The following is a 16241-nucleotide window of genomic DNA, read 5'->3' on the forward strand; positions in this document are numbered from 1 at the left end:
TAATACAGACCCCTGCCCTGCAAGTGGATTGCTGATTCAGAAAGCATTCACAACCATTAAAAAAAATGAAGTTTATCTGATAAACTGACTCCCACCAGGCACAATAGATCTGTTCAAAATATGTGACTCTGCCCAGACAGGTTATCTTTGGAGGCCCTTCTATGAGTGTCTACTCCATCTGAGGCAAGGTTGGTGGCAACTGGGGAAGGGGCCTTCTCAATGGTGATATCCCAGTAATGGAAATCTCTTCCTGGGGTAGTTTGCTTGGTGCCCACTTTGATGTCCTTTTGGCAGAGAGGCATCTGGTGTCAGTAAGATTGAGCATTGGCCAAGAACCCAAACACATCAGAGAGCCTATCTAGCCAGGACAACTTCTGAATCCTCAGTACTGGAGCAGTGGTAGAGCCCAATGCATCATCTGGGGGTGAGCAAGGGGGACGATGGGGGATCTAAGCAGAGGGCTAACCCCAGGGAACCCAGCCATCTGGCATCACCACGACCCTCCAACATTAAGCTCCCATTCTGACAGACCTTTGCATATGTGATGGGAAACATTTGCATTGCTACAGGTATCCTGTAGTCTTCTTCTTTGTTTTGTCCATATTTATCCATGATCAATGTTTATTATTATCTTCCCTGGAAATGTCTTACACTGAAGGGCAAGTTCAAGATTTTAAAATAAAGAAATAAATAATGAAAAGGGTCCCAGAATGAAATGTTGTGGCGTGCACAGCCTCCTGGGAGTAAGTTCTACTAGACTCAATTGGGGTTTACTTCAGAATAAACAAGTCTTAGATCACGATATTAAGTGGCAGGGACTGGATGGGAGTCTTCAGCACTGAACAGCCTTCCCTTTTTCCCAGCTTTTTTTTTTAAACCTCTCAATATGTTTCAAGTCTTGGAAATCCTCCCCCACCCCCACCCCCACCCCCAGGTGTTTCCAATCTTGCCAGGAGGTCTCAGGGTAAGGAGCAATATGTTGCATTGGATGGTGATACCTCTCTAGGAATCAAGACTGTATCCTTTTGAACTGTTAAACTCCCAGGAAGCAAATGAAATGCAAACAGTAAAAGAACAGTATAAAGTACACATGCACCATCAACCTGAATAGTTTTTCGGATTCTTTGGAGTTTATGCATACACTTGCACAATAGACACACACACACACACACACACACACACACACAAAGAGCAACCTATGAAGTTCAGTGAGTACCTAGAACATACATCTTCTTTGTGGGCAAACTAATTTTGGTTACAGTCCTATCGGCATGCAAGACTGGAATTTGGACATCAAAAGACTGATTTCACAACAATAAGACAGCAAACTCACAACAATACAAGAAGTCCACTTAGGCAAATCCTTGTTTGACAAACCACAGTGCTAAGACTTCTCTTTCAACCAAAAAAAGGAAGTTGACGTTCAGGTTCACATCTGCAGAATAACATTGTAGGAGTTCTCCAGTGCAAATGCTCTTTCATTTGCTCCCTTAGTAAAACTTAATGGAATTGATTTAAGCCCTTTTGTCTGATTAAAGTTAAACTCAGATGAATCATCCCAGCACTTTTCTGAACATTTTTCCAGCTGATTTTTAAATATACACAGTAGGATTCCACCTGCAGTTCCTTAATGCTATCTCACCTCTTGCAATAACATTTTAAATATGAACATTTTTTTAAAAAAAATTATTATTTAAATCCATTTTTTGTCAATTGCCTAAGTTTTTCATGTTATATATGTCATCGTATATATCACTCTGAGATACTGAATGCCAGAAAACTATATAAATTTGACGATGGCTGTATAGCTTTTTTCACCATTTAAAGCTCACAGGATCAGGGCTTGGATGTACTTGATTGAATCCATTCACATAGTTAGATTACAAATTCTTCCTATTCATAACCCCCTTCTGGGCAAAACAGGAAAAGTGGTAATAGAAGCAAGATGTGTTATTAATAGGAAAACTGAACTAAAGAAATGTAGTACAGCTCTTGGCTGTCTCCTAAAAATGATGGCTTTGATCATGATTTTTACTTGAAATGGAATTTGCAGTTCCATTCAGCTTTACTTTCCACTCCGTATGAAAGCAGTGCATTCTAATGATTTTAAATGTGCTTTTAAAGGTGTAAAAAAAAAAAAAACTCCAATGGAGAATCCATATCATTCCCTGCATGTAAAAGAATATACTAATGGGAACAAAAAGGCAATGCTAATATAATGTAGGATGAATCAGACTGGTAACCTTCTATTAAATCCAAAACGTTGACCTTCAAATGGGCAAAGATGTCATTCTTGACTTAAATAAAATCATGTCAGAGTACAGTTCTCATTAATGGAAACAAAACCAGAGGTTTGAACATCTCAATCTACCCTTGCTAAAAATAAAAACACCTGTGGATTAAAGAAAAATTTTTTAAAAAATCTATTCTAGTCACACTGAGAAAAGGTTGAGAACTTTTAGCTCAACATTACTCCAGTTTACTTTTAATATGATAGCATTTTGTTCTTTTTTTTTTTAATCCACAGGTGCTGTTATTTTTATTTATTTCAGTTGAGAACTTTCAGCTCAAACACTGAAGGAGAGGGGACACAGGAGGGAAGGCAAAAAATAAATAATAATAATAATAATAATAAAACTTTATTTATATCCCGCCCTTCTCCCTAAAAGGAGACGGTTTACTTTCCATCAGTTCCTCTTTTTTGTCATCACCCTAATGTGATGGTTGTAGCAATGGTCCTTCTAGTGGCTGTGGTCACAACTTTTTCCAAAATACTTCCAGAATCATTACGTGTCATTCCCAGGGGGCATTCTGGCAAAATACGACCACCACCACCACCAAAAAACAACAGTCTCAATAGTGGATGTGGCAATACCTGGTGATGCATGAACTGAAGAAAAAGAACAGGACAAGATAATGAAATAGAAAGATTTGCAAACTGAAGTCCAAAGCCTATGGCAGAAAATGGCTAAGATTGTATCAACTGCTGTCAGCGCCCTAACTGTAATACACAGAAGACTTCGAAAAACACCTGAATGTGCTATACACCCACGACAGAAAGCAGTTTTATTTGGAATAGCTCACATTTCATGAAAATATCTGTGAATATCCTAGGGCCTTGGGAAGGACCTGATGTTCAGCTAGCTAAATCCAGCCACTCCAACATCTAGTGGGCTGCGCATAACAGCCGTAATAAAGACTGCCAAGCTATGGTGTAAGTAAATGGTGGCACCAGTATAAGTAAAGGGCATATGGGGAGGGTTAGTGGTGGGGAGAATTGGAGTGGTGGGAGAGGGCATTTGCTAAGCTTCAGATTGGCTTGGAAACCGATTCAACTTCTATAAAATTTGGGGGCGGGCGGGATAGAAATCAGGTTGTCTCTTATACAAGGTAGGCAGGAGAGGGTTTGCCCATTCTATGTACCTTTCCTATTTGTACCATTGCCCATTCCTATCTGTACCATGTGTACCTATGTACCATTGCCCATTACTAAGTGCCGAAGGAATTACCTATGGCTGGTGATTCCTAGCTTTGCCAGGCATTATCCCCCAGTGTTAAGCAATAAAGGGTGGGACTGCCATCAATTTCTGAAGGTGCATTGATAAGCTGAGTAAATGCTAGTGAATCATCCTGGGTAGCACAGTCAAAACTCAAGACCAGAATTCAGCCAGACGACTTCCTCCGTTACATACCTGGTTACAGATACCTTCCATTTTTGTTCATTCTCAAGCAACAGATCCTTTTCTCTGCCTGAAGGCTCTATGTCACGCTTAAGAAAAATTGCTTTTCATTCCACTGAACTGTAAAATAAACAAAAGAAATGCATTCCTAAATGCTGTAAAGGCCAAAATGTCTCAATGAATGAAATGCAAATGGCTGTCTTGCTCACCAGCCAGAAACTCTTTTATTTTGCTAAGAAATGTTTCTTTGGGATGCTGGTGTGTTGATTTACATAATAAATAGGCAGAGTAAATAAGAAGCTGGAGATACCAAATCATCTAAAACTTTTATCAGCCTCTTCAATATACCAAACAATTTTGAAGGTAGTTTTTGAATGCAAAGAAGCAAATACACAGACCTTAACAGTGCTCATTATTTAGAGATCATTCTCTCCTACTCCCCCCCCCCCGTGAACATTTTCAATATCAGCTTCAAGATATAGGTGAGCTATTCTTTTCATATTGCACCCTGAGACCTCAGTTGGTTAGTGTAAAAAAAAAAAAATCCTTGAATCTGCAGCCAAGTCTTCAATGAAATGCATGATGAAATGTATTATTTGGCTTTTTTCATTTAAAAAAAGTTTAATTATTTGCAGAAAGCATTAAACTATGTAAATGTATTTCAGTCCGTATCTTTGAGAGAAAACACATAATTAACACTGTGTCCAGAGTGACTAATGTTAATAAGGTCTGCAAACACAGCAGAATAATAAAATTTCTGTTTGAAATACTTCTCTCTTTGCTGCCTCATGAACGCACAATGCTTTTATTGACAATAACAGGTGCTTTATCTCGTGTTGGTTTTTTTTTCCTCCCACATCAACAGAAAGCAAAATCCCTGAACAACCTGTTGTACTGCAAGCCCCAAAGTGGATTTCCAGGCTCTCAGCAAGATTTTGAGAGTTTAAATTCCCAAGTCAAGGGATTTCTTCCAAACAGATAGTCAGTCGGGACTTAAATCGGATGGGATTTGTCTTCTCCATTCCTATCAAGGGTGTTGTGTTGATTTATTTATTTTATTTTATTGAAAGAATATATACCCTGCCTTTCTCCTGGTAAGGTCAATCAAGGCGGCTTACAGAATTGAAAACAACAATAATAAACCATTACAAAAAAATTAAAATAAGAAAAACCCCAATAGATCACATAAAACAATTAAAATAACATTTGATTAAAATGCCAGCGATTGAGCACCATCCTGAAATAAAAAGGCACTGCTGAAAGGTCTCCAAGGAGGGGGCCATTCTTATTGAAGGATTTATATTCAAACTGAAGACATCAATCACTAAAAAAGTATCTTCAGGAATCCAATAGGCACATCCTACCTCACACTCTCAATGAGATACCTATCAAGCTTCCTTTTGAAAGCTCTTAGGTATTCTTCTCCTCAGTTGGGATTCCTCAGAGGATATGAAATCTTGGTGCTGTGGGTTCATGAAACAAAAATGGACATAGAGCAAAAGAGTTTTACAAACTCTGTCGGTTTTCTTTGTGTGTCAATGTATGTGATAGAAACTTGAATCATACCCAACATATATCTATATCAGCTATCTCCAAACTGGAAACCATTGCATGCCAGAAAAACCTTCCCCAACATGACTGGAGCTTATCATTCCACCGGGGAGCCTCTTTGTTATGCCTCCAATTATCCCCAGTGTTCGCACCAGCCAGCCGTGTCTGCCCAGAAATCTGGGCACAAAGTCTACTGGGGCAACAGAACCTGAAAGCGGCTGGCCAGCGCAAGGATTGGGGGCGATTGGAGGCACAATGAAGAGGCTCCCCAGTGGAACAGAAAGCCCCATTCATGCCAGGGAAGGATAGTAGAGGGTGCTGGATCCAGGGTTTGATGCCCACTGATCTATATCAACAGCAGTGCTTTGTACATGGCAGGCAGAGCTGTGCAGGAGAGAAGTGGAGTGCTACTCCTTATTCTCCACTTTTCTGCTTTTATTGTAATTATGCCATGGCTGCAAAAAGAACAGTGGGTAGGGAGTATGGGGGAAGACTTACCTCTCTCCTTGCTCTGCCTGTGGCAGCATCATTATAGGCACCATTGAAAGGATGCGCCCTCTTTGTCTGGCTTAACATAACCAAGCCCAAATATCTAAGGATCTCATTTAGGGAATGGATTTTAGTTCAGCGGCAGAGAGCATGTTTTGCAAGCCAATGACCTTGGCTTGAAACCCTGGAGGGCTGCTACCAGTCCAGTAGATAATCTTGAGTTACATAGACCAGTGCAATAAAGCAGGGTCGTACATTCATATGACTCTTTAACACATTGATCAGGCACATATTCTATAGGGAGCATTCCTGACCAAGACCAGTCCAACAGAGTTGTCTTTGAAGAGCATTAGGGTACACTAAATGCCTTATGGGGAACTGAATGGACCTCAGAGGCAAATGCCTCCTGCTGCTGTTGCAATACTGGCAGGAGCAATGAATGCTTCCACTACAAGGGTGAAATAGGCTGTCACCTTATACCAGTGCTGGGACTTTTGTCTTGAAACCAAGGAGCTGCTGCATCAGCCTAATGGAGCACAGGATTGTCTACCACTCGAATTACATGGCAGAAAGTTGCCACACTGAAATTTGGGGGGAAGTCCCAAGAGTGGTGGCAAAATTAGTGCATGTACATCCTCATCAGTCATGGACCAACTTTGAATAATTGAAAGCCAAAGATTAATAGAAAGCAAATCATTTTGTTCTTTAGCATGCTTGAAGTAACAGATATCACAAACGTTATCCTCTTGTCAGTGTAATCCTATTGGGTCCCTACTGGTAAAAATAAGTGCAATCCTACTGGTAAAAATAAGAAACTTGTGGAGTTTTTTTAGGTAGTCCTGGAGAGCAAATCAGAGATGCACACATAAAAAGAATGCTGACATCAGTCATCTGACCATGCTCATCAACGCAGTATTGTCTTCCCTTGGTTATCATCAGCAAAGCAAGCCACAGTGCCAGCATCCAGCAATCACAGCGTGGGCTGTGTTGCATTTATCTGCAGTCAGCTGATTGGGAAAAGCCACCGACCATGTGGAGAATGCCATGAATGTCTATGTACTGAGCATTTTGCATCAGTGCAGCGGTGAAAATGGTCAATTGGTTCCTTTCCTGAATTCAAAATTCTTGAGTCCACCCCCCCCCCAAAATTCTTAATGTAAAATTGCACTTACTTTCTACTGCATAAGCAAGAAAAGCAGTTCACAACAGACCCTTTCTAATAAAGCAACTATTTATTGTTGACAACTCATCAGAGTTCATGACCTTTTCTTGAATGACCCAGCTTAGTTATGAGATGTCAGGTTTTCTGTGACTTGATGTATTGACATAATGGTACAAAGTTGTTCCCCATAAGGCAGCTGTTTTTGTGGCTTCTGCAGCTAAAATCATGCACATTAATTTTGTTTTTTTAATGCGACTCTCAGAGGGGGGAACGATTAGACATGATTTGTTTTTAAATGGTTTGTAGCAGTTATATAAGAAAATAATTGTAGCCTAAGCAGGGCTGCATTTGGGCTCATTTAATTTGTATGGTTTATAGACATGTGTATTTTGTTTGCTAAAGTCTGCCTGCTTACATAATAGGATTGTATTCTTTATAATGAAATAGGTCTATGTCAATATGATGCGTGAATATCTGACAAGGCTCAGAAACAAGGACTCAATGGTTTTTTTTTTTAAGCCCCAGTTCTTTATGTTCTTCAAATTATTATTCATTGGCCAATTTCATTGCTTTTGGGAGACAAATAGAACTCATTTATGTTTTTCATGTTCCTTTCCAGAGTATAACAGATCCACTAGCTATGGATAGGAACTAGTTTTTTTCCTTCCGTGGAGCAAGATCCCAATCCTACACTTTCTGTCACCCATCAGACAGCACTGAGGTGTGTTAAGACAATTTGTGAGCTGTTAAATGCCAGTCAGGTGACATTTCTTCTTCCCATTGCCCGCTATTGTGGTACAGCACACCAGTTGACCGAGTGGTCTCATGTCGCATATCACCAGTTTTGTCCTCCTCTGCTCTCAGCATTTACTCAGGAACAAACTAAACATGACTTCAGTCATGTCATTGGCCCTTGTGTGCTTGCTTGCCCCCCTCCCACAATAAATAACTTGCACAGGACCTCCCATTCAGGCAATGGGAGATTTAACCCCGCCACCTCCTCCTCCACAGTCCCAATCCAAACTGCTGCACTATTTTAGGGAACAGGAAGCATGCAGAGACAGTGACCTTATCAAAGGCACCTCTAATTTATCCCTTATGTAATGTCTTTCATTATATTTGCATAGGCCTAATAAAGAGAACATTCCCTGGCTCATCACTCTCAGTGAGTTACAAGGCAAAGTACCATCTTTAAAACATGCACAGTTGTTCTATATTGAAAATAACTACAGGAGTTACAGTGAGAGAAACACCATCTTCATGTGTTGTAAGTCTGTGGATGCTGCACCCAGGTCTGGCATCTGTGGACCTTGAAGCCCTTATGCTGACATGCACTGAAATCCTGCCCACCATCTTTACACTGTTTGTCTGAAGGGACCAACACTGTACTTAAGAAGAGGCCCTCCAAGTATTAAGTATGCTAGGTGCTTATCGCATGATTCCAATGAGCGGTGCTCAGGGATCAGTGGCAGGGTGCTGGGATCTCAACAGTTGCCCAATAAAATGGATTCCTTCCTCCATCCTTGGATCTAAAATTACCACACGTGAGAGAGAGAATGACTGAAGTAGGCAGATTGATTTTGTGTGCTTCACAGAAGCACCACATCATCTCTATCATAGAGATGAGGGCCTCATCCCACTCATTTTGAAGCCAAAATCTGCAAGACGTTTGCAGGTGGGAGATAGTAATGCTGTAGAACAAGGTGTAGTGGAAAATTATGGAATGATTTTGAGGATTCAGTGGACTCCATTTTGAAAGCCAAATGCCCCTTCTTGACCCTTTAGGAGCTGCTGTTAACAGCCCGCCGAGGTAAATTGTAGAAACTTCTCAAGAGCACCATTTATCCTATTCTTATAATTTAAATAAGTGCCTCTTTTAAACTAGCGTTACTCTGGAATATTCCAGGCAGGTTTCCAGGGTTGGGCACCTGGAGGTGAGCGCATAGCTTGTTATAGTTTTTCCCAACATGTTTTTCCTCTCTGACTAATTAATGTGGGTAGAAATATATTAAGAGCTATGAAGGAGGCACAGTAAACATACATAGGAAAGACCTGAGTCTGTCATCAGTGAGTATCAGTGTAGCCCAAGGCTGCAGAAAGTGCTGTGCAAACATTGCCCATCAGAGTTCGCCGGCTGTTGACTTCCTCATGCTTCTGATGGCAGAAGGGGCATGAGCGCACTGTCTGTTCTGTTTGCTTTCTTACAAATGTTTGCTTTACCCACTGATGTGCTTATTGCTTCCGAATCCAAAAGAACCATTGCCCTCTAGCAGTACACAAGCAGAAACAAGTAGGCCTAATCCACATAAGGGAGAGAATAAGAAGGTAGAACACTGAAACAATCGTGTGGGCTGCATCGCTTCAGGTTAGGGGTGAATCACACTCTTGCATATTCCTGTCTGAAAAAAACTCCCTGCAAGTGGAAAACTAGCACAGGAGATAATTTTACCTGTAGGTAAGATTTTCACCTTTATTCCTGAATGTGATAGTGCTTTTGTTTTTGTTTTTTTAAAGAACAGCTTGCAGGGAGCTTTTTTAGGTTGGTGAACACTCCGAAATGTGTCCTCCCTTCATGGCTTGACATGGTTTGTCTCTTCACCTCATTCTTCTGTAGGCATAGACAAGAACTAAGTTATTTGGATGGTACAAGAGAGTAAGACCTCACTTTATGTCTCTCTACATCTTTGAGACTTCTCATTATAGAAAAGAGCAAAATTAAAAATGATATAGAACATCTGAATCGCTTCCTCCAGCTTATCTGGCATATAAAGGAATCTGTATTATTCCACTGGCTCAAGTGTGCCATCCATTTAAGTCAACATCTGGGTCTTTCGTACTGGAAACTCAGAAAACACTCTAATGGATAATGGAAACATTTTGTTTTGCAGGCACTTTCCTATCCTTGGTCATTTGTGTATTTATGCATCAGCTCTGTTGAAGCATTTTATTTTCACATCTAAAAAGATCATTTCAGGGTTGAGCAAACACAGCATATTCAGCCGCAGCTGGAATACATCTGCTGCAGTTCATTCTTTGGAAAGTTTATGAAAAAGGCTGGCATACTTTTGAAATATTAACGGGTCTTCTGAAGGCAGAGGAGAAAACAAGAAATGTTAAATAAAGGTCTGATCTGGTTGAGTAGGTAAGGGATAACATCTTTGCTGTTTTCGTGCTTAGGAACCTGTCCTCCCAATCCTCAAACTTCACGGACAATATAATGAAAGAAGTGTTTTGGGTGCTTTGCCTCCTTCGCCATATTCTGGCAAAGCCAGGAAAAAGCTGATCAGAGGGGAGATACTCACTTGATTCTGTGAACTAAGACAGCAGTTTTCTTGTACAGCTGTGGTTCCAGAGTGACCAGCTCCTTGGGGAGGAGCAGAAGATACATGGCAAATCCCATTCAATCCCTGGTATCTCCAAGGTCAGAAAGACCTCAGAACTCTTACATTCCAGAGAGCCACTGTCCGTTCAGACAATTCTAATCTAGATAGACCAAAAGTATGACATAAGATAGGGAAGCTTTCTGGAAACTACTGGAAGAGATTGAGACACCTCCCCCCCCCCCCCCCCCACAGCCAAGGCAGGATTATAATGTACAGGTTGCAATCCTATACACACTTTCCTGGGAGTAAGCCCTGTTGAACACAATGGTGCTTACTTCTGAGAAGACATGCATAGGATTACATTGTAAGTAATTTAACTATTCCACCATGTACTTCTGTAAGAACTGTCCTCAGCCTAGAAATACAACACTAAGAACAGCCCCAGATTTTAACACAGCAAATGTGGTTGTCATTGATGCACATGTAATGTGCAACATGTGTTGGAATACTGAGCAGAGTTGGTCCTTCTTGTCTGCCATGTGCAGAAGGGTATTCAAAGATACATATACATGCATGTATGTTGTTCACACTTTATGTGAAGGTGGCATGTAAGCATGGGGGAGATGCTGCAAGATGGCATGTGGTAAAAGGCACAATCCTATCCTGTGCTGGAACAGGCAAGCCAAGAGGTTTGCACTGTTTCCAGAGCAAGATAGAGGCCCAAAGTGGCTCAGACAGAGGTAAGGGGAAACTTTTCTCCTTACTTCTGGGTAAGGCACCCTGGCTCCAACAGGTCTCCTCAGATTTGCGCCACATCTGAGGAGAGTGGAATGGCTTGGAGCCGCTCTGAACTCCCCGGGAACTCCCAGCCCCGCTCTCCACTCCCACCCGCCTGCCCCGGGGCTGTCCACTGCCCGCCCTCCCCCTGCCTCAGAACGCCTCCCTTCCATCTCCTCCCCGCCCACCCCAGAGTCTCGTGTCAGCCAAGCTTGGTGCCTCCACAGGACTCAGTGCCTCTGTCAGCATGGAGGTTTATGCCGGCCTAACTCATAAGGAGGCACAAACATGCCTTACGGCACATTTGCAACTCTCATGGGCCGCCACGAGGAACTTGCGCCAGCCCAACATGCAGTCTGGATTGTGCTGACAAAGTGAGTATTTTCATAAGTGCTTCTGAAAAAGTTGGTGAAAGGGCCATGCTTTTCAGGAACAGGAAATGCTGATAAAATATTTCCTTTCCCCCTGTTTCAATTCAGTGTAACTTTTTTCAGAACAAACAATTGGCTAATGATCAGTTTCAACTGGGCAAATGAGAAATACATCTAAGATGCATCTGTTTAGGTTAAATAAAAATCATTAGGAAGAGTGAAGAATGTCAGGCTTTGTTTCTATTAACCAAATTTGCTCAGACCTATATTTTCTTACCACTGACAACTTCCTTTTTATTATTTCTCCATTTTGTTATCTTCCCCTCCCTGTAATAACTAGATGAGGCTATGAGGTAGGATCAATGGTTTTGCCCACTTATTGCCCACCTATTTTCTATATTTTATGTAAATAGTATCTTATCTATATCCTATTGGGAATTAGCCCCATTTATGATGTCAAATTTTCAGTGAATGGGAAGTCTAGATTTTCAGACAAAGGGCCAAGAGTCATATAAGAGTTCTGGACACAGTCAAAACCGGGTCCATGCTTTGGACATGAGTCCCGTGGACCAATTGTATACAATTCAAATAAAAGCCTATGAACCTTCATCCCTGTGTACCGAGTTCTTCTTGAGTTGCTGCTTATCAGCCTTGCAACAACGACTCAACAATTCTCTGCTGATTGAAGCTCTCTCAAGGGCTGGTTTCCCTCAGCTTCATCCTCTGCTTCCTCCTCCTTCAGAACTTTATCTTTTCCTTCTTCTACCTCCCCCCTGAGATTCTGTTTCTTGCCGATCTGTTCCAGTTTTCTTTTTATGTCATCTCAGTTTCTCCATTCACCTGGTCTGCCCTATAGCAAGGCTGTGCCTGGCCTCATATATTCTATGGCAGCGATTTCCAACCCTTTTTCACCTCAGGACATTCTGACAAGGTGCTCAAATGGTCAAGGCACACCACCAGTTTTCTGACAATTGACACCTCATTGCCAGCAAGGGGCTCACTTCCCCCAATGGTCCCAATAACAAATTACCCTTCCTCGAACTCCCACAGCACACATACATACCAGTCGTAGCACAGCAATGTGCCACAGCGCAGTGGTCGAAAATTGCTGGTTTATGGCCTCAGTCTCTTCAACCAGTTAACACACATCACCTCTCAGGCCTAAAGTCTTTTCATTATTAACCACTACCAAGTATACAAAATGGAGTGTTCTGAGATTGACCAATCCCTTTCAGATTTTTTGCATGCCGCTGTCCTACATAAATTCTGAGGGGAAACTATGGTTTTACTGGACCAACATATAACCCTGCCAGAACTCACAGACACATCTTTAGCAGTAACAACCATCTTCTACTTAGCTACAGTAACTGTTTATCTTTTGAGGGCTGCCAGCATGTAGCTTTTAAGCAGTTAATAGAGGCTTCATAACAAAACATTTACCTCAGAATGAAACTTTTTTCACCGCAAAGTGATCACTAGAGCCAATGTAGGGTAGCAATGTAGGGTAGGCATGTCAGGATAGGACTGAAGATACTTAGGTCTGATGGAAGTCAGCTTTCCCCCTTCTCCCAGATGCTTTCTGCTATGCAGGTCTACTTTCAAATATGGGGGGAAAATGAACATCAAGCCAGAACACAAACACAATTACAATATTAATGTTTCCACATTAGCATTTTCCCCTCAATATCTCCCTTCTGTAATTAAAAGAGACATTTGGGTAAGATTAATTAATCAAAGCCTACAGAGGCCTGGCGATGCCTATCTTATAGGCTACGTTTGCACACCAGTTCAAGCAGCTTTCCCATGCATTAAAACCTGGTGATGTGACAAAGGTTTGGAGGTGCATGCATCAGCTTTGATGGCTTCCATGCTGACTCTGCAGTGATAAAAATGCAATGAACCAGTAGGTTAAAAGATAGTTATAGACATAATAATCAATCAGTTTCTTTTCATGCTTTCCCTTCTCATCACAATGCTAAACTTCCTGGTGCTTCAGTGCGAAAACATTTTCATACTCCTACAAGTGTTTACAATCTGCCATCCAAATCAACATAAAATGGTAATGAACAGATAAGCAAAGTAACACTTGGTTGGCAAATGAAGTCTCCTTTCTCTCATGGGACAGAGAAGGAAAAAATACTTCTTTGTTGAATATATCATTCTAAGATTATCTGTGTTTTTATTAAGGCTTTTTAAATGTTCACCTTCTGCAGCAGGGAGAATTTATTGATAAATAATTTAAACAGCATCTGAGCAGCTCATCTCCATATGCAACAATGTTATCTGATTTAATTATGGGTCTCCATGGCAAAAATAATATTAAATGGAATCCACTTCATGCATGACTTGAAAATATTCTGTTTTGTGAAAAGTTTAGTAGAAAGCATTGGAATAGACAGAGTGCAGATTTCAGATTCCAGCTCCATCCCCAACAACTTCTTTTCAGGTACTTATCTGTCATTTCTCTTGTACAGAGATTTGCTCTATGATCAATAATAATGTTGCTGAAGTTGTGGTTTTTCTTTCTTTGAATTGTTTATTTTATAACAAGTACATGCCAATATGGCAGACACTGGCATAGCACCAAGAAAAAAAATTCAAATACACATTGAGAACAGCAAGTTGATCAAAATCACATAAGCACATAGACAGAAATAAATGATAACAAACTTCTAATACAGTGATTTTCAACCTTTTTCATCTCGCATCACACTGGCAAGGCACTAAAATGGTCAAGGCATACCATCAGCTTTTTGACAATTGACAAGGCACACTGTGCTGTCAATAGGGGCTCACATCCCCCAATGGTCCTATTGATAAATGACCCTCTCCCAAATTCCCATGGCACACCTGGGGACCATTCGCAGCACACCAATGTGCCGTGGCACAGTGATTGAAAATGGCTGTTCTAATATAACATTAACAGTACCATCCTAGGGCCCAATCCTATCCAACTTTCCAGCACCGGTGCAGCCACAATGCAGCCCTGAGATAAGGGAACCAGCATTCCCATATGTTGAGGAGGCCTCTGTGACTGCCTCCCCACCACAGGATGCAGTGAAAGCCCTATTGGCACGGCTGCACCGGCACTGGAAAATTGGATTGGATTGGGCCCCTAGGCAGGCTCAAGCAGAAGGAAGTTTCATTGAATTCAGAGAGATTTATTCCCAGATAAGTGTAAATAGGATTGCAGCCTAATGGCTTGATCTTTTCCTGACCTAGTGGTGATGGAACTTGAGGACTGTCATTGCAAGGCCTGAGCCGCTGTTATGGCAGCCACTGCGATGATGCACAGACCAGGGCCAAATGGCTGGCAACCCTGCAAATGTTCCAATGTCTGCTGCTCCTTGGTCCCCAGTCAACCTATAGCATTCAGCAGAGGGTGTGTCAGCATTGTTGTATATTCTGCACTGGCCCTGGATAGGGTTGGGCCATAAGTTATCACTCTCTAAATTAGGAAGGAAAAAGAAGTGTAATGCATTTATAACTCATATAAATGTATGTCATCTCAGGAACGCATTCAAAACAATGCTTTAGTACCTGTAAGAACAAAACAAAGCCTGAAATACATCATGACAACACTGAATTCAATACAGCAGTGTTTCTCAAATTTGCTCGCAAGAGCCCTGTGGTTCTCTGAGACATGTTCAGGGACTCCAGGACAACACCATAAGTGGCTACCACCTACTCAGTGCTGTACCACTCCACACATGGACTGGCAATCTGGGGCTTCCAAGCATGGGTGGATTGGGGGGGGGGCATGGGTGCATGGCTCCCCCAAACTATCACACCAGCATGGAGCAAAGTTAGGAGCCAGAGGAACACCCCCTGTGCAGGAGACTGGTGGCCGACAGCTGAGTTGGAATGGGAGCCCAGGTTGACCCAGCAGGTAAGATCTGGGCTCCATGTTCAGGCAGGAACCCAGGTCTACCCTGCCCAGCAGATAGACACAAAGGCCATAAGCTCAATCAGGAGACCAGGTCTACCCAGCAGGTAGATCTGAGCTCCAAATCCAGGTGGGAGTCCAAGTCTACCCACCCAGCAAACAGTTACAGAGGCCATAAGCTCAACCGGGAACCCACTCCACTCCAGGCTGGAGCCCAGATCTACCCTCTGGTTGACCTGGACTCTGGAGTTAAGGAAGTGCTCATGGTCCCCACCCCCCAATCACAAATACTGGATTGTTCCCTGTATCCAAGACTGACATATGCGCAAGCAGTACTCCCAAGACTCCTTTTAGGAGTGTAAAGAGCTCCAGAGACCAAAACACTTGAGAGCTGCTGCTCTAGAGAAGAAAAGAATGGCATGCATTTTAGTCTGTTCTAATTTTTTTAATTATGTTTTTGCAGCCACATGAATGATGCTCTATTTAGCTTTATGTCTTTTATCATTTTTTTTTTTAATTTCAAAGCATGTCACATACCTTTGAATTAAGGGCTTGTTTCTAAGGGCTTGTCTCTTGTTTCACTGTATTTTGTGCAGTGTATGCAAATGTTTAGTCCATTTCATTGGTTTGTTAGTCCTATCAGACTTCAGCACATTTGGAGAGCCTGAAAGAGGTGTCACATGAAGCCTGGAATGCAAAGCACTGTAAAGAACTTTCCAGTCCCTTTTAATGTCCGTGACAAAGCCCAGTGGCAGATGGAGTTCACATCGGCTTTGCTAATTGCAGTTCAACTATCAGCACATTTCAATATGGAACAATGGCATGCTGGGAAAAGCAACAAAACCCTTTCAGCAGAAGTTGTGAAAATACAAATTAGGCAGCTTTGGCAGATACCCTCTCTGCCCCATGAAGTGGCACCAAATGTATTTTAAAATGCCTGGGAGAGATCAGATTTTCAAATACCTTTTATTACACATCAGCTGCATTCAGTGATATCTCTGT

General features: G+C 41.8%; 1 protein-coding gene across 2 annotated transcripts in view; it reads right to left on the bottom strand.

The window, feature by feature from the left end:
- LOC136662722 (general transcription factor II-I repeat domain-containing protein 2B-like) overlaps positions 1-15838 on the bottom strand; it is a 31971-nt gene extending 16133 nt beyond the window's left edge. The window contains exons 1-3 of one of the 2 annotated variants that reach the window (XR_010794996.1): positions 15777-15838; positions 3693-3800; positions 2809-2890 (exon numbers count right to left, since the gene is read on the bottom strand). The gene's annotated coding sequence lies outside the window, so the exon portion shown is untranslated. Of the gene's footprint in view, positions 1-2808; positions 2891-3692; positions 3801-15776 lie in introns of those variants that run through there. The other variant, XM_066639841.1, reaches the window with a different exon arrangement.
- Positions 15839-16241: the final 403 nt, after the last annotated feature.

Source organism: Tiliqua scincoides, chromosome 1 (assembly GCF_035046505.1).
Source record: "Tiliqua scincoides isolate rTilSci1 chromosome 1, rTilSci1.hap2, whole genome shotgun sequence".
Classification (NCBI taxonomy): domain Eukaryota; kingdom Metazoa; phylum Chordata; class Lepidosauria; order Squamata; family Scincidae; genus Tiliqua; species Tiliqua scincoides.